This window comes from Hippichthys cyanospilos, chromosome 7 (genome assembly GCF_059441005.1).
Source record: "Hippichthys cyanospilos isolate Australia breed blue-spotted pipefish chromosome 7, RoL_Hcya_1.0, whole genome shotgun sequence".
Lineage (NCBI taxonomy): Eukaryota > Metazoa > Chordata > Actinopteri > Syngnathiformes > Syngnathidae > Hippichthys > Hippichthys cyanospilos.
Genome location: NC_142375.1, coordinates 15,825,716 through 15,849,332, shown reverse-complemented (window position 1 = coordinate 15,849,332; position 23,617 = coordinate 15,825,716). Strand labels below are relative to the sequence as shown.

Here is a 23,617-nt window from a genome sequence, read left to right as displayed (position 1 = left end):
CTTCTGCTTAAGTACAACTTTTTCCACCTTAGTACTTGAAGTAAATTAATAAATAAAACACGTTTTTGCATTTACTCAGAGAAGTACTCTTGCCAATGGTACCGCGTTTGTATTTTTGCTTCAGCGTTTAAGTGCTTTTGCTGATTGAACTTTTACCATTGATCTAGATGTACTTAATTCATTCACTACCATTGCTGGCTATAGAGATCACAGATCCATTTTTACAGGCTGTGAATGAGTAAATGAGAAGCTTCCATCAGACAAATCTGCACGGTGAGGTCTCCAAGCACTTCATCAGAGCAAAGAGCAGGATGTTGTTCTGTGCACTTAACCCTCCGGGGTTATTGTACTTGAATACAAGAATGATTTTAACTTCATCAACACCAGTAAGATCTCACCTCCTCCTCTCTCGAGTGGAGGATGTGAGTGAAATTCAAATGCTGTGTCAATGTGTGTGTGTGTGTGTTCATCCATTCTCGATACCTCTGAGAGTGCATGTGCGTAGCTGTTTTGAACAGCCAGCGCAAGATAGTCAGTCCATTGTGTGATGGAGGCTCTCAGACATTCCTTTGTTGTTTCGCGCGTCTTTGTCTCCAAGCAGCCTTCAAGTAGCGGCAGCATCCTCAACACCAATAACGTAATTCAAGTTAGCACCGGACCAATTAGATGGCAGTATAAGATCTGGTCGGCCTGATGCGCGACGTCATTCACACCTAATCATACAGGCATCCAGCCACTAATGAGACCTCGCTGGTGTGACACAGTGACATGTTGATTAGGGAGTCAGGTTTTCTGTGGCTCTGACTCCGAACTGCAGTGGTCTCTGCTCTGCCCCTCGCCCATGTTTATGTGGTCCACAGGAAATGACGCGGGTTGAATCATGCTGCATGCATCTTAATAATGCCTTTTCAAAGTGGCTATTGTTACGTCTTCAACAATGACTGGGGTGACAACACAATGCACAACTTGAAAAACACGCACTACTCATTGTGATGTTGTAGTATTCTATAAACACAAGAATGACCACATTAACTGAACCCACTGGTAAATGTCAATAAAAATCAAGTGTCTTTGTAAAGCCAGAATAGTTGATACATATCAAAAATAACTGACAAAAATAAAGTCTGTGTGTTGCGTGTGTGAGTGTGGATAAATAGATAGATAGATAGATAGATAGATAGATAGATAGATAGATAGATAGATAGATAGATAGATAGATAGATAGATAGATAGATAGATAGATATATAGATGTATAATGTTTTCACTAAATCAGCATTAAATGTCATAAAATAGCTTTGAGATATCTATATATTATTATTCTACACTTAATTTGCTATGAAAATATATTATAATTCCTAGTTTTAAGAAAAACATTTAAAATTTGGGTACATTCATCTTTCAATGGTACGCATCATCTTCTATTCCAGTGCTTCTCGAGTATTGGAAAGATGATTTTTTTTTGTTTTTTTTTTCATTTCAGGCCCTTTGATGCACTTGGTTATTTTTTTTCTGTTTTAGACTAAGCTGTAACCCTCATAAACGCTGCAAAATTAATTGACAGTAGTTAAAAGTTGATTTATATTGTTTTTTTTATTTGTTATTGTTCAAAAGGATACAGGTTTGGGTATAGTTATAAATGTTTATAGATAATAATTTTATTTATAGTCAGTGTGTTGAGTGGGGTGGTTGCGACAAGTTTTCTCTTTCCCTGGGGGGCTTGGCAAAATATAATTGAGAACTGTTCTAATCCCTTATTTTCATACACTTTTTTTTTAAACATTTTGAACCTTTTGACTGCTGGGAAATGATCGGGGAGACCTCGAGAAGCTTGTTTTTCTTTTTTTAGGAATTGCAAGATGGACCCTTCAAGTCAAATTCGTATTTTGGTCACTAACTCTGTGATAAGATATGTAAACGGTCACATATGCCACCAACTGAAACAAAAGGTGAATTACAATCATCACCACTCACTGTTTAGGCTACAACTAGAGGAAAGAATTTAGGCTGAATTTATACAGCATAGTCATAGTGACGCAATTCTTATTTTTGCACTCAAGTGACACAGTTCAGATATGCATCATAACAGCATACGGAGGAAAATATACATGCAATTGGATATTCTGAGATCGGAATCAAACCTGAGGTATCAGATATCGGCCAGCATGACTCATGGCAAGAGAGTTTAACATTTAAAAGCCAGGTTTCACCAACATTAAAACTGCAGATTGAACAATAATGCCTTGCATTGAGATAGATTGCGTTATGATTTTTTTCCCAATATGTAATATGCGAGCTTTTAGCGCCACAGCATACATCAAAACAGTATTCAACGAAGGTGATGGGCATCTACTTCCTTTTGGTGTGGACAAACATCTCTTCTCCTTCACTTCTTCAATCCCAAAGACATTCAGTCTCAGCGACTTATTCATTGTTTCATTCATTTTTTGTTTCGCTAAAGGGGGGTCTAAAAATGGCTGATATTAAATGAAAGGAGTACTAAAGTAACTGATCACTTAGGTAAAAATGATTCAAGGAATCACTCCAGGTAATTACATACTAAAATAATTGATTACTTTGCTACTTAAAACCCCAATCTCACTAAGGAGTGAACACAAGCAAGTACTGTATCTACACCAGAGGTTGCCAAAAGGTCACCAGAGATCACCATAATGTCACCAGAGGTCACCAGGTATTACTCTTCTTGCGAGGAAATTTGGACCGTGTTCAAAACCAATTTAAAAAATGAAACGACTTCTCCTTCCTCCTTTGTCAAAAACAGCAAATTGCTATGAAATCTGTGTAAACCATATTTTATGCAAAAAAAAAGTAAAAACATTCATTACGATGTAACGAAGGTCTGACGAGTTGACTCGAAGATTTCGCCTTTCAAACGAAACCAGCTTTTGTAAAGTCATTATAGTCATATGAAACTCTGCATGTAACCAAATTGTAAAATGCATTCATGATAGATAGCATATTTGTAATCCAACTTTAGTTCTAGTCTATCCATCCATTTTCTAAAGCCTCTTGTCCTCAAAAGGGTCGCATGCTTTCTAATGCTTATCTTATCTGACTTTGGGCTGTAGGCGGGGGACACCCTAAACTGGTCGCCAGCCAATTGCAGGGCATACAGAGACGAACAACCATTTACACACCCAATCACACTAAGGACAATTTAGTATGTCCAATACACCTTTCATGCAGGTTTTTGGAGTGTGGATGCCCAGTGGAGCAATGTGCATCTTACCCTCATGTATAATTAAAATGCAGTGGGTAAGAAAGGTCATCCCAGGCCAAATAAACAGTATGTAAGAGTAAATCTAACGCTTGAATTTCTCTCTTATCTCCTCAAAGAGGAAGTTTGTTTTTGTTCGTGCATCTGAACTCCATATTGATGTTTTAATGAAAGATGAGTCACCGCTTGATTATATAGGGATAAAAGCCTGCCGAACGTGCGCGCTTGCTCCCTGTCTTGCTTTCGGCTTTTCTTCCCCTCTATCTTATCTCTTTGTTCGTGTATGAGTGTGCCCGCAGGCCTTGCATGGTTCAGCAAGACCAATCACATCTTAGAATTTCGAGTCACTATAAATTTACATTAGCATTTCTAAAAAAAAAAAAAAAGAAAATCACCATCTTTATAGAAATGATCATAGGCTGTTTTTTGCCCCAGGCAGAAATTATACAGTCTCTTTTTGCTTATCTATCCTAATCCATGCAATATTCATAACCAGTTGAAGAATCACCTGCTCAGCGTGCTGTGCACATAGATACACACACGTGCTCAGAAACCAAAAACGTCACACTGCGTGACGTCAGTTTTTTTTTTTTTTTTTTTTTTTTTATGAGGGACGGTGGGGGTGGGCGGGAGGGCACAATTATCAGCTAAAAATGCCTCTAAATTGGAATTGAGAGGCTGGTCTTTTTCTTGAGAGTACACGTGACACCGGCGTCAAGGTGGATTCATAACACAATGTGTTATGAACAAAATGATGTCACTTACTTATGTGCGTCAGAGAGACACGGCAAAGCAGACATAGAGTAGGGGTTAGTCTGGCTCAGATGCTGTGATGTCGGTTGTTTGGGAAACTGCAGGGGTTTTTGTTTGTAAAATATTATTTTCATTTTGATAAGCAGAAATCAAAAAATAACTTGATGAAAATCTTAAAGGCTTAACTCATGCCCTTTTTGACACGTGCCCTTAAGTGGGTCACAGGTTAACTCAATCCCATCCCAAATGACCACAGGCAAGAAACACACTCTGGACTGGTCACCAGCCAAAAAAAAAAAAGTCAACCAAGTTGGGTGAGCCGACTTTAAAAATAGGTTGATTTATATTTTTATATTCGGACACACACAGTGTTGCAATGGTAGCCATGAAGATAGAGTACCCTCCCAAAGAACAGTATCATAAATTAGGGATTATCTCCAATTTATAGTACATAAAATGTGACAAAAAGAAAGTAAGATTCAACTATTGCAAAGTGGACCTGGTACAGAATACCACATCTGTACTTCGTCTTGGGATACACAGAGACATTTAAGATGCAATGGCAGGAGATAAACATTTCCTTTCACCCGCAACCCCAGGACCAAGCAACAAAGGTTTGATCATGGTGAGAGCACTGACCTGTTTAGTGCTCGTGATCAATAATCCAAGATAGCTTTTAGCATTAGCGAAACTAAAATCACTACCAGCGGTCACCAGGTTAACTGGTGATTAACCCTATGTGCGTTATTTTGATCTTTACATCATTTCACATCAAACGGAACGCATTGGAAGAGAACACCAGGGAGCTGAAATTTCACCCAGGTGACGACAACATGCCAAAGTTCAACATGGCATGATCACTTGGTTATCACTTGCTGGTGGCTTGCCGGTGCCTATCCCAGCTGTCTACAGAAAGCTGGCAGGGTACACCCTGAACTGGTTGCCGGCCAGTTGCTGGACAAACATCCACTCACACACCTAATCACACCGAAGGACAATTTAGAGTGTCCAATACACCTACCACGCATGTCTTTTGATTTTGGGAGAAAGCCGGAGTCCCGGCATAAAACCCATCCAGGCACGGGGATAACATGCAAACTCAACACAGAGAGGCCAGATAATTGATCTAGCGACTCTGAACTGTGAGGTTGATGTGCTAATCTTTTGTGTCGTAGTTTTTTTTCCCTTTAAATCCTTTCTTATTATAAAGATTTTTTACGTATGCTCAGGCTCTCATGGAATTGTCGTCATTCTCCTGTACAGCAGAGACTATGCAATATGATTCAACTTTCATCCCAACTCACACCGCCAACTTAAAGCTAAAATAAACATACACCTCCATAACATAGAGTATGTAAGAGGACAAAACAACATCGTCCTCTTTCTGATTGCGCACACAGCGTCACAAAGCGTCGCTAGCCCGTGAGGGCGCAAGATAATAGATGATGGACGTAACCCAGCTCTAAGGGAACGAGGCAGCGTTGGAACCAATCCCTGAGGGATTTGAGTCATCTAAAGGCCTAAGGGAGGAAGCTGGCGCCTGCAGACGTCAGGCAGGTATTCAGTACGGTCAAAAATTGCTCCCTTCAGGAACAGGAATAGCATCAATGTGAGTGTGAATGTATGACACATAATGCTTGTTGCTTAGGTGTTATTCTATGAGCATACTATATGAGCAAGGGTACTATAGAAGTCGATTTTCATAATCGCTCCTCTGAGAAAACAAGATGGTCATTCAACTAATATTGAAAACAGAACACTGTTGCTGTCACCATGGGGTGGTTGACGGTCAATCAATCCCCTCGTCTTGAATGATCAGATTGTCGTTTTACTGCGAGATTGTTATTAGAACAGGTAAATGTGGCACTTTTAAGGCTGACAGGTTGACACTCGCTCACACGATTTTTCTCAACAGTTCGATCCTTCTCAAGGGATCGTCATATGACACATGGCAAATCTATTCGAAACAACACAAACGGGTGATTCATATCGAAGGCGCGTACAGTCCATACACAATGCCAAGGGCGTGTTTGTTTTTCTGTTTAAAAACACGAGACATGCAAATGAAGATAATACACACTTTTAATTATTCATGTAAAGCTTTGTATTTCTTACCAATGTGTAATTATGTTCAGGGTAATGCAGGAACGTTTACTGGTTTACTATTCATCCGACAACCTTGAGGTGACACTGAGTCAACTCCTGTCACGCCTGTCACGTGTCGGTAATGGCACTGTCATCATTCCACCCATGTAAAACTCAAGTTGCGCATTACCCCCGCCTACGTGCTTTAGGTCATCTGCAACATGTAGAAAAACGAGAAGCACCATGACATTTATTACAGAAACTGGAGGAAATACCCTGTCTGCCAAAAGAGGATGCCTACACTCCATGTTATTTCCCCTTCGTTTCTAAATTAAGTTGATAGTACTTTCAGGAGTTTTACATCCAACCGCAATCTTTCACTCTCACTCTTCGAGTAATTTCAGTAGGCTTATTTTCAAGGTAAATGTTACTACTATGTCATTACTATGTACAGGAATATTTTGTTTTTATGGCCACATATTGAAATTAGGTGACCACAGTGGTATTCATTAACTATGTAATCTTTTTTTCAGCTGAAATCTGACAATATTGAGCATGTGATGGCCAACTTTTTTTGTTTTAATGCCATTTGTTGGATTGTATGGAAACCGCTTGTTTTTGTAACTGGACTCAAAAGGCCTGCTGCTCTCCAGTTAATGCATTTTGGATATTGGGCTTATGGCTGCAAAATTCTCAAGAGGAGCAAAAGTACAGCAATGTGGAAGAACAGATGGGACTGGATTACTTTCTCTTGACTTAGTCTAATTCTGAGCTAGGTCTGTTAAAGAGAAATGTGCGCCAAAAAAATTCACATAAGAATCAGTCAGATTGAATCCAACGTCACTGGTTTTGTCCATCCCTCCCTGATTCCTGGCCAAGGGTGTCAAATGCTTTTATTCCTTATGACATAAGATTATTCTTATGTCAGGAGTGCGTAAAGAGCGGATTTGTCCTGATAACTGGAACAATGCAATGCTTTTGTCGTTTTACTTGCGTATGAAATTTGCTATGAATAAGCGTGGCTTTGTAGTCACTGTTTATTACTGCAAGATATTTTCATGATCAAATGCCCTTAACTGTCTCCGCGTATGAGGTAGTGTGTGATGAGAAGTGACACTTCTGCAATAGAGACAGGATCTGACCACAAACTGTACTGATAAGCAAATTTTTCTTTGACAAGAAGAGAACTCAAAGGGGTATTAGGTCTAACTGCATGAACAGGGAAGCAACCCAGCAAAGACAGATGTGAATATTTTTAATTGCTCTATTTGTACAGAAAGAGGATCATAGCACTTAAATTGAAGAACATCCTCTTTTTTTTTTTTTGCCTTGTACACATTGTGTTATGAAATTTGACCACTGCATTTAATTTCCAGAAACCGTGAAAAATTCAGCCAATATGTGCGCTTTATATACAGTATGGAAGCCCAATTAGGTTGTTACTTTTATTTTTTTATTAATTTACTTATGTACAGCCTTGGGTGGAATGATAAAAAATGCGACCGTGAATACTAAATGTATTTGACCAAATGTGCAAAATTGCCATTTTTAATTTAGTTTGGTCCTCACTGGAGCAAGTTTTACCATCCAATGAGCCCCCGACAATAGCAGGTCCTGCTGAGGAAACGTATGGCTGGTTCTGTGCCTTCCTGGGATGTGGAGAGGACGTGTACGCCGACAGGAACCCGTTTCTTGAAGCATGCTAAACATTGTTCAAGCCCGTTGTTTGGATGACCTTCTTAATCAGTTGTGTTTGTGCTGAATGTACAGTGTTGTTTACCCACACAGGAAGTCCCTAGCTTGTCAAGCATGCTTTACGATAATAGACAATCATAAAAGTCATAATATATCAGCAACAGGGGTTAACAGAGACCATAAAGGCTGAATGAATGCATGTTTAACTTGAATCTTCAACTTCATGCTATCATAATCAGTGTACATATTTGAGCGTAATTTAAATGTAAATTAGAATGGCAGGTGCTGTTTATGATTAAATGAAACTGAGCAAACAATTAGATGAGTCATTCTCATTGCAATAACCCGTAATGAAATGCACATTTTGTAACCGGATTATTATTTCATGAAAATAGTGTTTAATTCAAGATCTGGGTTGGAAATATCAAGGCGTCACATTGAAATTTATTATAGCGTCAGAGTTTATATGCAAGTTCCGTAATTACAATGTGGTTAATGTCTGTGAAAGAGTCTCATTGCAGTTGTTTGGGAAACAGGAAGTCCAACTCATTTGTCTTATTTGCCTTCTTCCTTTTTTCTGCTTTACAACTGTGTCAAATTGCTTCCTTCTTTCTTTTGATGAGTGACTTTCAAAATTCAACATAGTTTAATTATCACATTTTTACATTCAAGTGCTAAAAGGGATGATGCCTGTTAATTTAAAATAATCTGAGTTCATACGTACATGTTTGTATACATTTTTCTTTGGGGAAGAAACATCTCTAAGGTCAAACTAAAATCTTGGCATTACATCATGGAAATTAGTATCAGCTTACTTCACAAGACTGTAACAATCAATGTAAACAATGTAAAGAATTTATTAAGGTTTATCTTACCCTTCTTTGAAATTTTGCAATTCTTATTGCATTCCTTAAAGAACCGAGATCATGTGTTTTCCTCTTTCCACAGTACATATATGCATATAAATTAATTTGGCACATTGCTGTTTTCATGTATAAAATATAAATTTTACAGTACCATTATTTCTAACCAGGAAGTAAAGCACCTTGTTTTTCCGAGGCTTACGCCTCGCCCCCTTATCATGACATCGTACAATGCCGGTCGGCATGAGCAAATCTACCAAATCTGACTCATGATTATAGGACATTTTTCTAATAGTCTTATAGCATTAATTCTCAAAATATCCCATCAGCACCATACTTCTGCAGTGTGTTTGGAGGTACTGAAGCTTCTCCTGAGCTTTTGCTCAGAGATGGTTGGCCAAACATCTCCAACCAATACAGCGTTTGAGCTTCACTTTACAATTTAAAAACAATAAGTAGAACCATGTAAATGTATATCGTTGCCGGTGACTCTCAAGTTTAGAGCTGAGTGACTAGTTATTTTTTTAATGCATTATTACATTTAAATTAATTCACAAACGTAATCTTTTAGCTTTGATAGCCCTGTGCCCTTCAGGCTCTGGTAAAATAAGGCAAATTGGTTGAACTATAAAACCTGCAAACACATTTTTTGCAGTTTACCATAAAAACTATGTACAGTGGCTGTCTTGAAATCAGTGAAAAAAAGGGACGCTTCAATAAAGCAGAAAATGCTTTCACGCCGCCGCAACGTCTACATCATCACACATTCCCTCCTTGCTAATATTCAAAAGATGACACTAGAAACACAGAAATCACCTGAGTGGACACGCAGCATGACCTCAACCACTCGTCACCCCTCGTCAGCAGCATCATTAGCACACTGCCGATGGCAGATACGACTGCGGAGTCACACGGGCAAATGCGTGGCGATGACTCATCGGGTGAAGCCCGACTCGCGCAGCCAGGCCAAATGAATGCCAGTTTAAGTGAAAATAGATAGGAGCTCATAACGAGGAAAAAAAAATTGCTTCCATGAGAGCAGTTACTTGAATGGGTCAATGGAATCTATTCACTGATATGATCCAACAAATTAGATGAGGAAGCGTACACATCAGGTGGAGATGACTTTGGGAGATGAGATGGGTCGTTAGAAAAGACTGAAAGCTATTTGAGCTGACATTTATCAGGTTTTGGTGGTGGGTAAAAAGAAAGTACAAAATGGCAGAATGAGTCAAGAGACAAAGTAAGTGCCAGAAAATAAGATGCATTCACTGAGTGTTGGTGTGGAGGAGGAGGTCATTTCTTTGACACATCGTGTGTGTCTGTCTCTTTGGCAGCGTCTGTTTGGCACATTTGCCGCTGGATTGCAACAATGCATAAGGAAATTATGAGACCTTTATAATATGACTTTATACAGTACGATGGATTTTTTTCAACTGGCCTCGGCAACTATGTGCCCAAATGTAATAAATATGATATGCTCTCATGAAGTCATGAAAAAATGTTTCTCTTGTGACATCTGTACTTCTGCCGTGGTAGAGAGAAAAATATGGACAGGATGGGAACCTAATCGTCATTCTCTATACTCCCAACTACCTACTGCGTAACAATCAGCAACCCGATAATCAATATATCAATATAGGCTATCAATTAGCTGTGAGAATTCATTATGGTAGTGTCAATGGTCAATACACCTGCTGTTCTAGTGAACCAATATTGTAATATTGTACTATTTAGTGTGCAGATTTTTCTACAGTAACTTTCTTTTTGTCACATCTGGGAATAGTGAGTGAAAGCGTGGAAGGTAGCCAACCCAAATGCAGCGAAGCTGGGAATAGGGTGAACTCCAAAAACTAATGTTTGATATGTAAAAATGGAGCAGAAAAACCAAGGCTAACACAAGCTCTCTGATAAGAAGTGGAAAACACACATCACTGAAGTGGTTAAATTTGGAGATCTTCCAGGTTATATAGAAAAAGAGTCACGATTAACTTGTCAGAAATCTGCTGATACATCCTTTGTGCAAGAAGATCTGCTGTTGGAACCGTTAACCTGATTCTGTTTCGAATCCAGTCACAGTTACGCTGGAGAATATTCAAACTCCAAAATTTTAGCAATGCAGTAACACTGAAATGTCTGGAACTGAAAAATCTACCTGCTGTTGAATAGCTACACTTTCACGATCCAGTGGAGAAACCGCATCTGAGAATTACGATCATCATGATTTACACGTCCCCCTCCCATTGGCCGTGGGTTCGCTGCCGGCGACAGCCGTCTTGTGTGGCGTTTGCATTTTCTCCCCATGCATGCATGAGTCTTCTCCGGGTACTCAACGCATACATGGCAGGTAAAATGGACTCTGTAAATTGTCCTTTGGTATGTCTGCATTTGGGTGGCAACCAGTTCAGGGTATAACCCACTTACTGCCAAAGACAAACGAGGCTCCATTATCTTTAATTCATAAACCAAATAACATGCATGTATGAGCCCACCACCACTCTCACTGCCCTTTATAGCCAAACTTCTGGTACAAGTCACTTGCACGACAACATCCTTATTGTAATAACATTATAATGATACACCATTAACTACAAACTTGCTACACATGCAAATTCTTTCCTCTGCGTCTAACCCCACCCGACTCTTGTCTGGAGGATGTCTGCCTGCCTTGTCCCCTTTCATCAGACCTAGGAAGTGCTCATGATAACAGGCTTGTACTACTTCACTGATTGGATTCAGGTAGAAGGCCTCAATTGCAGCCATTGATCGCTTCCTCAGTGAGCAGACACTACGGAGCCTCTCACATTAAGTCAAGTCCATTTTATTTATATAGCAGCAAATAGGACCAGAAATTATCTCGGTTTTCGAGACGCTTGTGTTTGCATGCTCGATGGCAGTAAAAGTCAGATTAACAAAGGAAGGAAGGATTTTTGTCATTAGTCTACATTACTGCCTCATCTTATAGGATACAGGAAATTACTTCAAATGATTTTCTTTTAGCTATTTTAGAATTGTTTCTTGAAAACACTCATATGATGATTATTATGGAGTAGAAGGAGGGATCATTGGCACGAAAAAAACATAAGGCATGTAGTGTGCACTCACTTGTCAAATAAGAGGTAGGAAAATGGACAAACTCAATAAATAAAAGGCGAACATATAGCAAAATGTCAGGTTCTGGTTTGAACATTAAACACTTGTTGTTTATCCTCCTATACTGTCAGCCATTTTATACAAACCTTAAACACATTGTAAAGTGAATTCGCAGATTTATTTCTTAAACAATTTCATCATTTGAAGATTAATCCTGAAAACACTTGCAAATCCTAAGAATTATGACTAAACTGTCACCTTTTCATTTTTTTGATCATGGCTAAAATGGCATGCAGTGACCGATTTGGGAATCTGGCATGAGTGCTCCCTGAGCCATTATAACAGATTGGGCCATGTGTGTCACAGTTTTCATAGCGATCTATCCAATAATCTTAATCTCATTTATAGCAAACCAAAACTATAACTACCTTCAAACTGAATACAAGCTTTGTGTTGTTACCTGCGGCGCATTTTTGGTTTGGGCAACTAGTTATGTTGTGACTACCCATGGAACAGAAGCAGAAATCATTTTAAACAAGCAAAGGAAACCTTGTTAGACCACACAAGAAAGGAAGTAAAATGTGGTTTTGCATTTTCCCCCCAAAACAGGAAAAATTGTGTCTCTGGAGAGTTTTTTTTTTTCCTTCCTCCCCCTGCGACAGTTGGCACAAAAAGAAAACAATTCTGGGAAAAACAGGACAGTTGGCAGCCTTAAAGCCTGTTAGCTCAGGAGCTAGTTAGCCATCCGTGCCTTTTGTCACAGCGTGAAAAGCCATGAGCGATATATTCAAGCCACCAGAGGCATTAGATTGATCTATTTTTGCAGCAAAAAATTGCTGGAATAAATTGCTCCTATTTTTCAGCGAGGAATGGTTTGTGGACAGACCAACTTTTAAAACCAAAACACTAGCCTGCCCACACGCACACTACGCCCTATGACTTTTTTAAGCCACATTTTACAAACATGATTATTTTTACCATTTTTTTTCTGTCTAAATTTCTTTTTATGATGACTGTACGGCATTAATTTTCCCTTTACGACATGAGAGAACATGGCATGTCTTGGCTTTGGAAGTGGAGCAAGCTGTGTGGAGCAAGCTGTAGCAGCTTTTTTTTTCTTATAGATCTAGAGAAGAGAAACAATTTCCGCCCTTTTATTTGGTAGTCTCTTTCATTATGACGTGTTTTTGGTGGAGATCTCCAGTGAATTCTCAATGGATACCAACATGACTAAGAGGAGATTCCTGTGGTATCATCAGTGTTTGTTCACAGGAACTTTCCTTTTCATGTAGCTGCTTTGTGCTGTTGTTGCTTGCTTCATGTCTCCATTGCGATGGGAAGGGAACAGGCCGATCGATGACCTCCGACCCCCATGACGACTATACAGGGTGTTCTCTCGAGGGACTGATGTCCTCTTTTGTAGATACACTATATCAGCTTGACCACAAACTAAAAGTTGGAGCTTTTTTTAATATTGTCCGTCATATCTCTTATAGGTGACTCAGAAGTGAGATTTTCTTTCTCCCATGTTGAGTCATTGGGAATCTTATGAATGTCTCCTCAACACCCTAAATAAAGCGATAATGAAAAACAATCATTTGTTCTTTTAGATGTTTGTGATTTTTCAGATGCATTTTAAACTGCCTTATTCAATGTGTTCTAATTGACATCGAGTCCATCCGCCATTCAAAGTTTTAGTGTGGTTAAGATGTGCCAGTCAGGCATTGGGATCATCAAGGAGGTTGAATGACAAGCGCACTTGCAGTAATTGTAGTCACTATTCATACAGTCATTGTCAGTCAATACGGGCAACGCAGCTGAATGGGTCTGTTCAGCTAGTTTTTGCTAGCAGAGCTTCCTGTCAATCATTAAAAACAGCATTAATGATTAGTTGGACATGCAACTAAAGTTTCCATGTCATTGGTTAGTCGATGTCCAGAAGATGGCTTTTTTATGGTTTTCTCAATATTTTGGGGTTAAACAGAAATGATGATGATTATTTAGCCAGGCATTCTCTGGGAGTAGGATGGAATAAATAAACAGTTTTGTTGTCTTTTGGCTTTATTTCTGTCAGCCGTGTGTACACATATGACAAATAGTCAATACTGACAGTGACTCATTTCCTTCCGGTTTCAAGACAGTCAATGCCATCGCCATTTCAAGGCACTCCCTGCATCAAGTACTGTATGTGTCATTGGAGCATACAGGTGCAGAAATTTCATTGAAATCAAGCCCATTCTTGTACAAGTTCTCAAGGTGTACATGATGCTCTGTCTGTATCTAAGTTTGCCTGAAGGTGTTTTATTCAATCACTGCCATTCATCCATTATTTATTTTTTTTTTTTTTCTGGGCAAAAGCAATGGTCTATTTAATTTGAGCATTGTGTCCTGCAAGCATGGCACGTTATACAGACATTGATGCCTCTGAAATGTTGATGCTGTTTCAAAATTTTTCATAATGATGGGAAAGAAAATAAACAGTTAGATATTTTCTTACATGAGAAAATAAGCAGTTAGATATGTTCTTTAGCACAATTACCTTGTGTTACATTCTGTGGTGTTTTGTTTGTTTTTTGGTTTGTGTGGGGGTTTTCTTTTCCATTCTCTTCTGGGTTTTTGCTGGGCTTTGATTTGTCATTCTGTCTTTTGTTCATGTTCCTGTTCCCCTTGTCAGGGTCTCGTCAGTGTACATCTGTCCTCGTTAACCTGCTTCCCTTGTGTTAGCCAATCAGCTCCCTTTTCCAATTGTTTCTTGTCCAGGTGTTACGTGTTGTCTCATTAGTTTTGCGTGTATTTAGTTTCCTGTCTTCTCTCAGTTCTTGTCGGATTATTGTCTAACTGTTGATGTCAATGTTGTCTCTGTCCGTTCCTCGTCATCTTTATTTGTGTTTCCTGTGTCCCTCCAAGCAAGTGCTTCTAGTGTTTTTGGTCATCAGTTTATTATAGTTTTTGTTGGTTAATTTGTTTTTCTATCCTCACCTCATTAAATTATTTTTGAGGGCACCCTGCCTCTGGCCTTCCTGCATTTTGTGCCTTCCACCACCTCACACCACCATATCAAAGTATGAAACCTTGAATATCTGGTGGTGGAGTGGGGGCATTGTATATTATTCATAATTAAATGCAAACCATATCTGGGGATTATTGCATATCATTTCTTAAGAAGCGCAAAAAGTGACCGTTTTCAAGAATTTCAACGCATTGTAATGGAGATTTACCATGTGTAACCATACCAAATACCAAAGAACATAGAAATGTAAACATAACATTTGGCATTTGCGTTCATCACCGGGCTATTTTCCAGCAATTTGAGCATTGTGTACATGAGCAAGTTCCAAGCATGGATATGTGCAAACACTCTACAACTAAACACTACAAAGCAATAAAAAGTTCTGCTCCAAAAATACTACAGAAATGGACATTGAAATCACAACACAAGGTTTAGAAAACTCAAATGTTCATAACACCAACAATGGATTTTATGAAGTACTTTTTAGATAAATTAAAAGATAAAAAGCATTTCATTTTTGTGATACTTTCAATAAAACTTACAAGATGTTTTGTTTTAAACTTTTCCCTTTTTTTCTTTAAATCTGTCAAGCAAATGGTGGGTTTTTTTTCTCTCTCATTCATGTGACTTCCATTTCCTTTCCTGAATAGGATGCCGCCACTTGAACTTTTCCTGACCACCCTACCCCCACCTGTCTTTAGCCAGCACTGCAAAGAAAAAACACCCAAGGAGCAACTTTTATCAAGATGCGCCGGTTCCTCGTAATCAAGGCTGTGGGCTAAGATAAATTAGTTCCTAGCTCCATCTGATAGCTGTGTGGGAGGGAGGGAGGCTTGGCAAAGGAGGTGGGCTCGTTCCTAAAATAAGAAAAGTATAACCTTTCTGTCCTTTCAATCAAACAGGCCTTCCCCCAAGAATCAGCAGGTTGAAGTGGTTGCATGGGGAGGAACAACCAACAGGAAATTTAGTCAGAACCACCTACGCCCTTACCTCCCTACTCCTCCACTAATTGAGGGGAGGTTACATGGAGATGATGCATGAGTCACCAGTCTGTCCCCCTGCCTCAGATCATCTTCTGTGAAGAGAAAAAAAAGCAAGCTACCTGAATTAAGAACCTTCGCCTGCCCTTAGTGTTATACTCTCATACCAACTGTTGGAACCTACTACAGATGCTATCAAAGGGGAAATTAAGTAAAGATGATTCAATATACGTTCTCTGTGCTCTCACTGTTCAAAACAAGGCATTCTGATTTATATTATGTTTAAAGGATACAAATTAAGCAGAAAAATACACCTTTTTTATCCATCTCAGGAGACAGCCGTTTGGCTACTTGCTGTCCATTTGAAAATGGCATCACATTTGCTCACATTTTTTCAGTGTTTGGTCATGTGATGTGCACAAGCCAATCTTATAAAACTAGGGTTAGGGTTAGTACTTACTACTTACTACCGACTCCTAAGCGTACACATTTTCTAGTAACAACCGAGCTAACGTGTTAGTGTTTAAAGTCAGGTAATCTGATTTTCTGATATTGTCATTACTTACTTATATGTATAAGCTTCAAAAAATAGGTAAAGTCACAATAGAGAATGAAGCACCTATCATTACTCCATGTTGTCGATGTGTGGTAGTAAGCAAGAATTGACAAGATTGATATGAAGTCACAATTTTGTGTTTGTATCAGCTCAACACAAAATTGTCCGCAGTTATCTACATAATATTAGTTGAGTTTTAATTTGTCAAGTAAGAAGCCTTTAATTTAAGAATTTATAATAAATGTATTTTTGTGAAGTTTACAAGACAATTTAACATTTTTACGTAAGTATCATCTTGTTAGTTAAAATAGTTATGAAAGAATTATCCAAAAAAAACAGGTGCCATTTTTTGTTAAGTAGGGTGGTCGATATGTGTGAAATATACTGATTAAAGTAATATTAAGTGCTTTTTAAAGCATTTAATCAGTACAACCGGGAATAAGTAAAGTGTTTTCTTTTTTTAAAGGGACACTGTAATATTTAGTCAGTTTTTTTTTCATTACAAAGGAATAAATTAAGTGATTATAGATTTCATAAATTTATAAATAAATGTGTTCTAACGACCAACGTTATGTTTTAAATATAATTGTAGGTCTAGTTATCATTAAATTATATTACATGGGGGTTGGCACTCCTACGGAGGCTGCCATGTTTGTTATAGCTACGGACAATGGTAAATGCAGCACCTGCTGCTGTCGTAGTGAAAAAGGGTCTAAATCTTCCACAGTGTCCCTTTAAGGTAGCTGTGGCAACATTTTCTATCAGTGGTTTACAAAATCAGTCAATTTAATGTAAAATAATATTAATAATAATCAATTTTATTATAATGTATTAAAAATAATAAACTGTACATGACCCTAAAATCAATGTCCACTGCAAGACTTTTGTCTTCGTTTTACAAATGGAAGTATCCTCCTCAAGGTTATTCTAGATTTTTTATTATATTCCTTTCAAATCCATGAGTGTCACAAGCCGGCCTGCGTGAGTTCCCATGCTAACGCTTCCTTTCTCCGACACACTGGCACCTGCCTCCAATGATAACAGTATGTGCCTACACTGTGTGCGGTGTGCGTACGTGCGACAGCCGTGCCCACTTCCTGTGACGCGTGCTACTTCCCCCATCGCACCGCCACCCTCTCCCAGAGAGCTCCTATCTATTACATCTTTCCATCCCTGCCTCTGCATGTCTTTCCATCTACTGAGTGGGAGCACTTCTGTTCTATGTCACTGTGAGAACATTGGTGTTAATGTAGTATAAGTGTGTGTGTGTGTGTGTGTGTGTGTGTGTGTACGCGTGTTGTGATTAAGGCAGATCAGCACAATCTGTAAAGTCCCAGTGAGTTTAATCTCATCTGAGTGCATTGGGTTTTGTACCTCCCACACAGGTGAGGATAGGGGAAGCCGGCTGGACATCAAGGGATGATTGAGCAGTGTGAAAGCAGATAAATGACAGACAGGGGAGAGGGTGTAGGAGGGACTCTACAATATTGTGTTATGAAAGTTGTTATGAAAACAAGGAATCTTATGTCATCAGCATTTGTGTAAGGGAAAATTTGTGACGTTTCATTTCCTTACCATAACATATGCTGGTGTTTGTTTACACAGTATCTGTGTTCATAATCGCATCTTTCCGTTATATCGTCATCTTGAACATTTTGGCCATTTTATTGTGCCGCTCGAATGTGTACTCCTTATCGGTTATACTATATATGTCGTTCTCAATGTTTCGGTGAAGTCATTTTGAAAAGGTACAACATATGGTTATGGTGCTGAAAGAGAAAGAGGATTTTCTGTTTCTAGGTTGATTTTGGGGTATTTTGCTGTTCAGCCATGAGGCTGAATTTGCAATATTGTAAAAATATTTATTGTATTATCCGCAATATAAGACTCACCGGATTACAAGGCACACCTTCATTGATAGACACATTATAAAACTGTTTTCATTTATAGGGTGCACTGCAGTATAAGGCGCATGGAATAGAAGCAACGGTAGTGGCTAGGGTTGCGTTATGCACTAGATGGGGCTGCACTAAAGAAAATGTTAACAAAACAATCAGATACAGTAAGTCAGTCAAACTTTACTAATAGCCAATCAGAAATTATGAATAAAGATGATTTGCATACTATCTGTCCTTAGGTGTGATTAGGTGCATGAATGGTTGTTCATGTCTGTGTGCCCATCAATATGTATGTACGTATGTATGTATAAACCTTTTTTTTTCAGTTCTTATCCGAATGCTCAATATTTGATTACAAATCTCTGCTACGTATCCGTAGACAAGCTGCAGCCCTTAAGTAGCTTCTCAATAACAACTTTGAAATAAACAGATAACAAAAAAATTCAAATCACATGGATGCACACATAGTGGACGAGAATGTTTTAGCAGTTCGGTGATGAAGCACTGTCAAGGTAGAAAATAATCCAATGTTATTTTAAGGGGGGGGACATGTGTGTCTCACAGCTCACCCTCCCTTTCATTGATATTTTATCTAAAAACGTCTCTCATGCCCGGTTTCTTTTTGTGTTTACGGTATGTATTGTCAGTTCTGACTTCCTTCCTGATTCTTGACTGTAAACTGCTGCAGTGGCATAGTGAGTATGCATTTGCTTTTATTCGTGTAAAAGACTGAACCTTGCAAAAAATAGTTGTAATGCAGTTTGCTTTGGAAATGTCGAGAAAGTGCAAAGCTTGAACACAGTGGTCATGTGATATTCATCAGTGATCCTCTCACCTTCTAATGTTCTAATCCAACATCCTGCCGGAACAGGAAGAGGCTCTGGGAACGGATTTAGTGAGAGGTGCCATAATGTCTGTGGTGCTGAAAAATATGGAGCAGAGGTCATTTTACATAGAAAACAAAAAGAACTCACTGTAATTTTCCTTCTTATGTATAACAATTCAATTCCATTAATTATACAGCTGGTCTATAACCAGATAGGTGGTTTCAGTTATAGTATATTTTTATTTTCGGGCACTCAACGGTGTTGTGAGGAGTAATGACTGACTAACTGCGTGCTTATGAATAGGTATTTTAAATGTTTAAAAATTCTACGGAACTGTACAGATCTGCATTTATCTGCAGATAAATCTGGATCAGGCTTTTTTTTACTCTGTGTAAGATTTAAACTAGTGAATATTTTACACTACTGTTTTCACACCATTTCGTTTCACTTCTTTTTGCAGAATTGTTTCAACTGTGCCATATTGGTTTTCTAGCATGACCTATCCATTGAAGGTCACACCACAAGACTCTCAATTGAAGTTAAATGCGGATGACTGGACTTGTCAACAAAGGTGGTGAGAATTAGGTTATTGCCTGTGAAATTTACCTCAATTTCATCAGAACTGTGGATAGTCACAATTGCACTGTACTATGATTTAACAAAGGAGGCAATTACATTTTCACATAGGGTTGTTGGATGGGTTTATACTTTTTTCCCCCTTGGTAAAAAGAAATATATAATCTTAATTTAAGAAACTTCATTTTAAATATCTTTGGGTTTGGGTTGTCACGGTGTGATATTAAATTTGGTTTGGTGAAATTAAACCTTTGTGATTGATAAATATAACAAATACTTTTCTCAGCACTGGACATTTTCCGAAAAAACAAGCTGCGGTGACTTGTTTTTTTTAAACACCTGGCTTTGAACTGTTGAACCCCAATTGTTCATTTTGCTATGAACTCGACTGAGAGCAACTCCTGAAAATAGATACAGGCATACCTTTTATATAAAGCATTCTTAGTATTGTCTTCTCCCTGCAAGTCTCAGCAATAAAGCCCCACCTGGTTTATGGGCGGTTGTGACAAAACTTCAAGTGTGAGCATGCACTTGTGGTCATTTTCACAAATCTGCTGTTTGCTGGCATCATTATCAACTGAAATTTCATTAAGAGTGATTTTTTTGTGAGATAATAATCAAGTTCACTCAGAGGATGATCTTACCTCTACTGCCTTTCTTTGTATTTAATTTCTATGCTCTTGTCCGTCTTCAAAGGATTGGCTCATCTTGAGGAGTCATAAAATGGAGCGGAGTGGGTGGGACAGAGGAGTGACTCAAGCCTTTGAAGCATGTGCGCATGTTGTTGAGTGTTTTTGTGCGGCATGTGTCATATGTGCCATCAGATCATGACTTGTATCCATGAATGCCAAACATTCCTCTTGTATTCTGAATCCGGCACCATACTGACATTTGATTTTACTGAATTATCTTTTTAACATGGTTCTGGTCTGAAGAAAATACAAGAAATTTCCCTGCAGCTACTTTTACTATACTGTACTTAGGATTTTGTCCATTGACCATCAAAATATGCTTGGGTTTTCTTCTATGAGAGAATTAAATTTTTTGTATTGTATTGTATGTATGTATGTATGTATGTATCGTATGTATTAAAAAAATATGTCTTTAGATGAGATACTGTGTACGGTGACGTACTGAGTACTATTTCGCAAGACTGTTGTATTGCATATCATACATCTTAATAAGATTTTATAGTATGCACTCCAGTGGAAATAACAAGCAACAGTACAGCCATCTGCCGTGTCTAAAAAAAACTTTTGTAGCTATCATAATTTGAAACTTAGGCGCAATCTGTGGTCGTGTCATGTGATTTGAAAATGAGTCACAAGGCCTTATTGGGACATGGCTGCAAACCAGGAAACACCTGTGCCGCTGAGGAGGGGGTGGGCCTATTGTGTTTGGGTGCTTTTTATAAGTCACATGGAAAGGGGGACTATCTGGACAGGAAGTGACATGACGCATTCACATACTGTACCATACCAGTAAATTCTCCAACCAGCATTATTGTCAGTTATGAAAATGAAAAGTCTGACAGCATTTGCATGAAGAACATTTGGCTAGAACATGTTGTAGCTCTACAGCAATAACACCCCTACTCAGGTAAACATTACAGTGGAAAAAATAAAGTCTTAAAGTAAACCTAATCAATGCAATTCGAACCTTTTTTTTTTACAATAAATAAAGTTGGGTCAAACTTACTCAAACAGTTGTTTGTTTTCTAATTATTGTTTTAGAATGTGCAGAATTTTGTTATAGTATGCACTCTTCAAAAATTTTGCAACAAAAAAAAAACGAGTTGGGTCTAATTCAGGTGGATGATACATTTTGGATCATTAATTTAATTAAAAAATATATATATATATTTGTTTATGTATATTTAGGATGTATCTTAAATGAATAAACATAAAACGTGGGTTCTTCAACCAAACAATTGGATCAAATGAATAATGCAACCAAAATTATGTGTTTGTCCGTTTTTAAGGATATTGGGTTATTGTTGATTTAGCTTAGTTTTTTTTTGTTTTTTTTTATGAGTGTACAAGCTGAATTGGTACCTTTTTTGACCCATCTGGGGTGATTTTTGAACCAGTTGTTTTTATTGTTTGAAAGACAAAGGAAACAATAGAAGTTAAAAAGAATATATATACTGTACACTCTGGGACAAGAATAACCCAAATGAGGGTTAAGAGAAGCACCAATGTCAGTGTGACCCAACTTTATTGGTTGTTTTGCACAAAGCAAGCCCCCAAAATTGGTCAACCCAATTTTTGAGGAGGTCTTGTACCAAGGGAGCCTGTTTTTTGGTTGTCTTAAGCAAAATAATTCACAAAGTTGGGTCAAATTGACCCAAATGTTAGGTTGGCACTTTTTTCACCCAGAATTGCATTATATTCAACCAAATTGTTTTTAGGGTGTAGCTTTAACTTGAAGATGAAGTTCCAAATTGCATTTGTTGATTCATTTTATAAGCTAAACTAGCAAGTCTTTAGTGTAACGACACAATGGTTTTCAAACCATTGAGTCATAAAGGAATCAACCCATTGTTTTGGGTTATTCATTTGAGACTAAATATAGGCTAAAATTCAAAACAGAAAACCCAAAAAATAGATTGTATTGTACGAAAAAAAAACCCGGACAATAGGATTTTTTAATGAGCTGTTCATTTAACCCAGTGCTTCTCTATTATATTTTGCCAAGCCCCCCTCAGAAAGAGAACCCCCACTCGACACCAACACTGACTATAATAAGGATTATTATCTCTTTAAAAAAATGTATAAGTATACCTAAACCTGTAATCTTTTTAATGAATAAAAGAAAAAAAAAGCAATATACATCAACTTTCAACAACTGTAAAGTATTTATTACAGTGTTTACACGGGTTAGAGTTTAGTTTAAGACAGATCAAAATAACCCTCCCCTACTTGCATCACCTCATGCCCCCCAAGGGGGCTTCTCCCACTATTTGAGAAGCACTGATTCAACCCAACATTTTGAGTTAAAATAACAAACACAAAAATATGTGTTGGTGCATTTTCGAAACATGTTGGGATATTTTTTGAACCATGTGTTTTTAGAGTGTAATGGATGTCATAAATTGTAGTATGAAAAACTTAATACAAATGAAACATTTATCTGTAAGGTGGCCACTTAAGGCACAGTGACATACATCCTTGAGAAAATCTTGGAAGACACAATAGCACCCTGTTTTAACTGGTTTAGCAAAATATGCTATGTCTTCCATTCCACTCTAATTACTTCTTACGTCACTTGTGCAATTACGGAAAATATGGAGTAAATCATCTAAGGGGAAAAAAAATAAGACGGCTGAATGAAGTCATGTTCATGAGTGTGTTTTGTGTTCCTGCTGCTTAAGTGGAGATCTGCGGAGAGGGATGTACTGTATAAATAGAGAAGGCTTTCATAAAAGCAAGTAGAACACCAACACGTGCCCACTGTTGTTATTTACAGCTGACACCAGCAAACCCCATAATGAAATGAGGGCTCGGAAATGCATGGTGGGCCTCGGCGCACTCATCAGCCGTGATGTCACAAGCCCAGATTAGATGGGACCATATGGCACGCTGCCTGCTGGCCCGCTTAGCCTCAGCCTTCCAGACATCTTTCCTCCGTCCAACCCCACACCAAAACTACACGGCAGCTAGCTCGCTCACTCACTCACTCACTCACTCACTCACTCACTCACTCACTCACTCACTCACTCACTCACTCACTCACTCACTCGGCTTCTTGAAAGCCCACTCACTGCTTCATGATGTAGGATTTTCGCCTAGTGTCTGTCACAATGTCACTGTCTGGACATGTGTGACCTGGCAGTGCAGACATCACACAATATTCCACCCTCTATGCTGTATATCTTACAATTCATTTGTACAATGGGCTTATCGTTCCTTTTATGTCTACATAATTCAGTAAGTCAAGTCAAATGTATTCGAACAGCTCTGAATCTTCACAGTCTCAAACGGCTTCACAGGCAAAAAAACAAAACTACACAGTGTTACAACATAGATGAATTAATTTATATATC

At 38.3% G+C, this 23,617-nt stretch overlaps 1 long non-coding RNA gene across 1 annotated transcript in view; it reads right to left on the bottom strand.

Annotated features, from left to right (window-relative positions):
• The window catches only part of LOC148421256 (uncharacterized), a 34,839-nt gene extending 15,746 nt beyond the window's left edge, over positions 1–19,093 (bottom strand). Inside the window, exon 1 of the long non-coding RNA XR_015866272.1 lies at positions 19,005–19,093. This is a non-coding gene — a long non-coding RNA (uncharacterized LOC148421256). The remainder of the gene's footprint in view (positions 1–19,004) is intronic.
• Between the last annotated feature and the right edge of the window lie 4,524 nt (positions 19,094–23,617).